This window comes from Argopecten irradians, chromosome 15 (genome assembly GCF_041381155.1).
Source record: "Argopecten irradians isolate NY chromosome 15, Ai_NY, whole genome shotgun sequence".
Classification (NCBI taxonomy): Eukaryota; Metazoa; Mollusca; class Bivalvia; order Pectinida; family Pectinidae; genus Argopecten; species Argopecten irradians.
Genome location: NC_091148.1, coordinates 23066949 through 23074850, shown reverse-complemented (window position 1 = coordinate 23074850; position 7902 = coordinate 23066949).

Below are 7902 nucleotides of genomic sequence, written 5' to 3'. Positions count from 1 at the left end.
ATGTATGTGTATAATGCCCATAACACAAAAAACAAAGAAAAAAGCCTGTTTTTGTTTAAGCGAAAATGTAATTAGTTTTAATGATGGCTCATCCTGTCAAATCTCACCTATTCAGTTTCACATAAACAATTAACATATATAGTAGTGGTTTTCACAATATAGAAGTATCAAACTGGTACTTTAAACTAGGAAGAAAGAAAGAGTTTGTAATTTAAATTGTTCATTAGACTAATAGTTTAAGATATACTAGACACTTGAATTTATACCAATACATTTAATATCCAAAAACACAGCTGTCACAAATTTTTAAAGAATTACCTTAACAGGCTTTCTGCTGTACACTTACCCTCTCACACATACACTATACTTAAGTCCTTACAACCCTGATATTTGTAAGTATATTTGTTGATGAACTTTATGTTTAAAGATAATTATGTCTGCTTTACAAAGTATTAATGGGGTAGTTAATGTGTTTAATTCAGAAAATGAGTCTGGTGTGAGGGAGCTGGAGAAAGTGATGAAGAGTTATATAAAGATGGAGTCCGATCTTCACAGGTTTCTTCAGGCAGTACAGCAGGTCAAACAAAAGGTAAAATCTTGTCTCTTCTCGAATTGTATTCCTACATAGCAGGTTAAACAAAAGGTAAAATCTTGTCTCTTCTCGAATTGTATTCCTTCATAGCAGGTTAAACAAAAGGTAAAATCTTGTCTCTCCTCGAATTGTATTCCTTCATAGCAGGTCAAACAAAAGGTAAAATCTTGTCTCTACTCGAACTTGTCTTCGACTCGAATTGTATTCCTTCAATAGCAGGTCAAACAAAAGGTAAAATCTTGTCTCTACTCGAATTGTATTCCTTCATAGCAGGTCAAACAAAAGGTAAAATCTTGTCTCTACTCGAATTGTATTCCTTCATAGCAGGTCAAACAAAAGGTAAAATCTTGTCTCTCCTCGAATTGTATTCCTTCATAGCAGGTCAAACAAAAGGTAAAATCTCTCTCTCTTCTCGAATTGTATTCCTTCATAGCAGGTCAAACAAAAGGTAAAATCTTGTCTCTTCTCGAATTGTATTCCTTCATAGCAGGTCAAACAAAAGGTAAAATCTTGTCTCTTCTCTAATTGTATTCCTTCATAGCAGGTCAAACAAATTCCTAGCGTAAACATCTTGTCTCTTCTCGAATTGTATTCCTTCATAGCAGGTCAAACAAAAGGTAAAATCTTGTCTCTTCTCGAATTGTATTCCTCTTCATAGCAGGTCAAACAAAAGGTAAAATCTGTCTCATTCTCGAAGTAAAATGTCTTCCTTCATAGCAGGTCAAACAAAAGGTAAAATCTTGTCTCTTCTCGAATTGTATTCCTTCATAGCAGGTCAAACAAAAGGTAAAATCTTGTCTCTTCTCGAATTGTATTCCTTCATAGCAGGTCAAACAAAAGGTAAAATCTTGTCTCTACTCGAATTGTATTCCTTCATAGCAGGTCAAACAAAAGGTAAAATCTTCTCTCTCTTCTCGAATTGTATTCCTTCATAGCAGGTCAAACAAAAGGTAAAATCTTGTCTCTCTACTCGAATTGTATTCCTTCATAGCAGGTCAAACAAAAGGTAAAATCTTCTCTCTACTCGAATTGTATTCCTTCATAGCAGGTCAAACAAAAGGTAAAATCTTGTCTCTTCTCGAATTGTATTCCTTCATAGCAGGTCAAACAAAAGGTAAAATCTTGTCTCTTCTCGAATTGTATTCCTTCATAGCAGGTCAAACAAAAGGTAAAATCTTCTCTCTTCTCGAATTGTATTCCTTCATAGCAGGTCAAACAAAAGGTAAAATCTTGTCTCTTCTCGAATTGTATTCCTTCATAGCAGGTCAAACAAAAGGTAAAATCTTGTCTCTTCTCGAATTGTATTCCTTCATAGCAGGTCAAACAAAAGGTAAAATCTTGTCTCTTCTCGAATTGTATTCCTTCTAGCAGTCAAACAAAAGGTAAAATCTTTCTTATGAATGTATTCTTCATAGCAGGTCAAACAAAAGGTAAAATCTTGTCTCTCTCGAATTGTATTCCTTCATAGCAGGTCAAACAAAAGGTAAAATCTTGTCTCTTCTCGAATTGTATTCCTTCATAGCAGGTCAAACAAAAGGTAAAATCTTGTCTCTCTCTCGAATTGTATTCCTTCATAGCAGGTCAAACAAAAGGTAAAATCTTGTCTCTTCTCGAATTGTATTCCTTCATAGCAGGTCAAACAAAAGGTAAAATCTTGTCTCTCCTCGAATTGTATTCCTTCATAGCAGGTCAAACAAAAGGTAAAATCTTGTCTCTTCTCGAATTGTATTCCTTCATAGCAGGTCAAACAAAAGGTAAAATCTTCTCTCTACTCGAATTGTATTCCCTTCATAGCAGGTCAAACAAAAGGTAAAATCTTGTCTCTTCTCGAATTGTATTCCTTCATAGCAGGTCAAACAAAAGGTAAAATCTTGTCTCTCATCGAATGTATCTCGAATTGTATTCCTTCATAGCAGGTCAAACAAAAGGTAAAATCTTGTCTCTTCTCGAATTGTTATTCCTTCATAGCAGGTCAAACAAAAGGTAAAATCTTGTCTCTTCTCGAATTGTATTCCTTCATAGCAGGTCAAACAAAAGGTAAAATCTTGTCTCTACTCGAATTGTATTCCTTCATAGCAGGTCAAACAAAAGGTAAAATCTTGTCTCTTCTCGAATTGTATTCCTTCATAGCAGGTCAAACAAAAGGTAAAATCTTGTCTCTTCTCGAATTGTATTCCTTCATAGCAGGTCAAACAAAAGGTAAAATCTTGTCTCTACTCGAATTGTATTCCTTCATAGCAGGTCAAACAAAAGGTAAAATCTTGTCTCTACTCGAATTGTATTCCTTCATAGCAGGTCAAACAAAAGGTAAAATCTTGTCTCTACTCGAATTGTATTCCTTCATAGCAGGTCAAACAAAAGGTAAAATCTTCTCTCTTCTCGAATTGTATTCCTTCATAGCAGGTCAAACAAAAGGTAAAATCTTGTCTCTTCTCGAATTGTATTCCTTCATAGCAGGTCAAACAAAAGGTAAAATCTTGTCTCTTCTCGAATTGTATTCCTTCATAGCAGGTCAAACAAAAGGTAAAATCTTCTCTCTACTCGAATTGTATTCCTTCATAGCAGGTCAAACAAAAGGTAAAATCTTGTCTCTTCTCGAATTGTATTCCTTCATAGCAGGTCAAACAAAAGGTAAAATCTTGTCTCTTCTCGAATTGTATTCCTTCATTAGCAGGTCAAACAAAGGTAAAATCTTGTCTCTTCTCGAATTGTATTCCTTCATAGCAGGTCAAACAAAAGGTAAAATCTTGTTCTCTTCTCGAATTGTATTCCTTCATAGCAGGTCAAACAAAAGGTAAAATCTTGTCTTCTCGAATTGTATTCCTTCATAGCAGGTCAAACAAAAGGTAAATCTTGTCTCTCTCTTACTCTGAATTGTATTCCTTCATAGCAGGTCAAACAAAAGGTAAAATCTTGTCTCTCTACTCGAATTGTATTCCTTCATAGCAGGTCAAACAAAAGGTAAAATCTTGTCTCTACTCGAATTGTATTCCTTCATAGCAGGTCAAACAAAAGGTAAAATCTTGTCTCTTCTCGAATTGTATTCCTTCATAGCAGGTCAAACAAAAGGTAAAATCTTGTCTCTACTCGAATTGTATTCCTTCATAGCAGGTCAAACAAATTGTATTCCTTCATAGCAGGTCAAACAAAAGGTTAAATCTTCTCTCTACTCGAATTGTATTCCTTCATAGCAGGTCAAACAAAAGGTAAAATCTTGTCTCTCTTCTCGAATTGTATTCCTTCATAGCAGGTCAAACAAAAGGTAAAATCTTGTCTCTTCTCGAATTGTATTCCTTCATAGCAGGTCAAACAAAAGGTAAAATCTTGTCTCTACTCGAATTGTATTCCTTCATAGCAGGTCAAACAAAAGGTAAATCTTGTCTCTACTCGAATTGTATTCCTTCATAGCCAGGTCAAACAAAAGGTAAAATCTTCTCTCTTCTCGAATTGTATTCCTTCATAGCAGGTCAAACAAAAGGTAAAATCTTGTCTCTTCTCGAATTGTATTCCTTCATAGCAGGTCAAACAAAAGGTAAAATCTTGTCTCTTCTCGAATTGTATTCCTTCATAGCAGGTCAAACAAAAGGTAAAATCTTGTCTCTTCTCGAATTGTATTCCTTCATAGCAGGTCAAACAAAAGGTAAAATCTTGTCTCTTCTCGAATTGTATTCCTTCATAGCAGGTCAAACAAAAGGTAAAATCTTGTCTCTTCTCGAATTGTATTCCTTCATAGCAGGTCAAACAAAAGGTAAAATCTTGTCTCTTCTCGAATTGTATTCCTTCATAGCAGGTCAAACAAAAGGTAAAATCTTGTCTCTTACTCGAATTGTATTCCTTCATAGCAGGTCAAACAAAAGGTAAAATCTTGTCTCTTTCTCGAATTGTATTCCTTCATAGCAGGTCAAACAAAAGGTAAAATCTTGTCTCTTCTCGAATTGTAATTCCTTCATTAGCAGGTCAAACAAAAGGTAAAATCTTGTCTCTTCTCGAATTGTATTCCTTCATAGCAGGTCAAACAAAAGGTTAAATCTTCTCTCTTCTCGAATTGTATTCCTTCATAGCAGGTCAAACAAAAGGTAAAATCTTGTCTCTTCTCGAATTGTATTCCTTCATACTGCCAGCAGGTCAAACAAAAGGTAAAATCTTGTCTCTACTCGAATTGTATTCCTTCATAGCAGGTCAAACAAAAGGTAAAATACTCATGTCTCTTCTCGAATTGTATTCCTTCATAGCAGGTCAAACAAAAGGTAAAAATCTTGTCTCTACTCGAATTGTATTCCTTCATAGCAGGTCAAACAAAAGTAAAATCTTGTCTCTTCTCGAATTGTATTCCTTCATAGCAGGTCAAACAAAAGGTAAAAATCTTCTCTCTACTCGAATTTGTATTCCTTCATAGCAGGTTAAACAAAAGGTAAAATCTTGTCTCTATCTCGAATTGTATTCCTTCATAGCAGGTCAAACAAAAGGTAAAATCTTGTCTCGCTCTTAGTATTCTCGACTTCGATTGTATTCCTTCATAGCAGGTCAAACAAAAGGTAAAATCTTGTCCTCTTCTCGAATTGTATTCCTTCATAGCAGGTCAAACAAAAGGTAAAATCTGTCTCTTCTCGAATTGTATTCCTTCATAGCAGGTCAAAAAACAAAAGGTAAAATCATCTCTCTACATATGAATTGTATTCCTTCATAGCAGGTCAAACAAAAGGTAAAATCTTGTCTCTTTCTCGAATTGTATTCCTTCATAGCAGGTCAAACAAAAGGTAAAATCATTGTCTCTAACTCGAATTGTATTCCTTCATAGAATTGCAGGTCAAACAACAAAAGGTAAAATCTTCTCTCTACTCGAATTGTATTCCTTCATAGCAGGTCAAATCAAAAGGTAAAATCTTCTTGTCTCTACTGCGAATTGTATTCCTTCATAGCAGGTCAAACGAAAGGTAAAATCTTGTCTCTTCCTCGCGAAATTGTATTCCTTCATAGCAGGGTCAAACAAAAAGGTAAAATCTTGTCTCTACTCGAATTGTATTCCTTCATAGCAGGTCAAACAAAAGGTAAAATCTTGTCTCTACTCGAATTGTATTCCTTCATAGCAGGTCAAACAAAAGGTAAAATCTTGTCTCTTCTCGAATTGTATTCCTTCATAGCAGGTCAAACAAAAGGTAAAATCTTGTCTCTCTCTCGAATTGTATTCCTTCATAGCAGACAAACAAAAAGGTAAAATCTTGTCTCTACTCGAATTGTATTCCTTATCATAGGGCAGGTTAAACAAAAGGTAAAATCTTGTCTTGTTCTCGAATTGTATTCCTTCATAGCAGGTCAAACAAAAGGGTAAAATCTTGTCTCTCCTCGAATTGTATCCTCCTTCATTTACAGGTCAAGGTACAAAAGGTAAAATCTTGTCTCTCAAACTCGAATTGTATTCCTTCATGCAGGTCAAACAAAAGGTAAAATCTTTGTCTCTTTCTCTCGAATTGTATTCCTTCATACAAAAAGGTCAAACAAATAGGTCTATCTCTTGAGCAGGTTAATCTCTTCTTGTCTCTTCTCTCGAATTGTATTACCTTCATAGCAGGTCAAACAAAAGGGTAAAATCTTGTCTGCTCTCTATTCCTCACTCGAATTGTATTCCTTTCTCGAATTGTATTCCTGCATAGCAGGTCAAACAAAAGGTAAATTCATGTCTCTTCTCGAATTGTATTCCTTCATAGCAGGATCAAACAAAAGGTAAAATCTTGTCTCTTTCTCAGGTCAAACAAAAGAATTGTCTCTATTCTCACTTCATAGCAGGGTCAAACAAAAGGTCAAAATCTTCTCTCTTCTTCGAATTGTATTCCTTCATAGCAGGTCAAACAAAACAGGTAAAATCTTGTCTCTACTCGGAATTGTATTCACTTCATTTAGCAGGTCAAACAAATAGGTAAAATTTTGTCTCTTCTCGAATTGTATTCCACTTCATAGCAGGTCAAACAAAAAATCTTGTCTAATCTTTGTCTTCCTTCATAGAAGGTCAAATTAGGTAAATCTTAAGTCTTCATTGTATTCTTCATAGCAGGTCAAACAAAAGGTAAAATCTTGTCTACTTCTCGAATTGTATTCCTTTCATAGCAGGTCAAACAAAGGGTAAAATCTTCTCTCTACTCGAATTGTATTCCTTCAATAGCAGGTCAAAACAAAAGGTAAAAATCTTGTCTCTACTCGAATTGTATTCCTTCAAAGCAGGTCAATTGTATAAAATCTTGTCAGGTCTTCAAAAGGTAAAATCTTGTCTCTAATCTTGTCTTCTACTCGAATTGTATTCCTTCATAGCAGGTCTAAACAAAAGGTAAACATCTTGTCCTCTTCTCACGAAATTGTGTTCCTTCCATAGCAGGTCAAACAAAAGGTAAAATCTTGTCTCTTGACTTGAATTGTATTCCTTCATAGCAGGTCAAGACAAAAGGTTTAAAATTCTTGTCTCTACTCGAATTGTATTCCTTCATAGCAGGTCAAACAAAAGGTAAAATCTTGTCTCTTCTCGAATTGTAATTCCTTCATAGGCAGGTCAAACAAAAGGTTAAATCTTCTTGTCTCTAAAACCAGGTCAAATCAAAAGAATTGTATTCCACTTCATAGCAGGTCAAACAAAAGGTAAAATACTTCTCTCTTCTCGAATTGTATTCCTTCATAGCAGGTCATATACAAAGGTAAAATCATTGTCTCTTCTACGAATTGTATTCCTTCATAGCAGGTCAAACAAAAGGGTTAAATTCATGTCTCTACTCGAATCGTAATATTCCTTCATAGCAGGTTTAAACAAAAAGTAAAAATCTTCCTCTCTACTCGAATTGTATTCCTTCATAGCAGGTCAAACAATAGGTATAATCTTCGTCTCTTATCTCGAATCGTATTCCTTCATAGCAGCAAACAAAAGGCTAAAAATAAGGCTCGAGTTGATAAATCAGCGTCTAAAAAAGGTCTCTTCTCGATTTGTATTGTTTCCTTCATAGCATGGTCAAACAAAAGGTAAAATCTCTACTCTATTCCTTATAGCTTCGAATTGTAGTATCATTCATAGCGAAATTGTATCTTCACAAAACAAAAGGTAAAATCTTGTCTTCGTCTCTACTCCTTCATAAGCTGGTCGTATTGCCTTCTTAGCTGGGTAATTAAGAATTGTTTTCGTCAAAGGTAAAAAGGTAAAATTTTGTCTCCTTCTCGAATTGTATTCCTTCACAGCAGGTCAAACAAAAGTACAAATCTTGTCTCTACTCGAATTGTATTCCCTTCATAGCAGGTTCCAAACAAAAGGTAAAATCTTGTCTCTAAAACGAGTG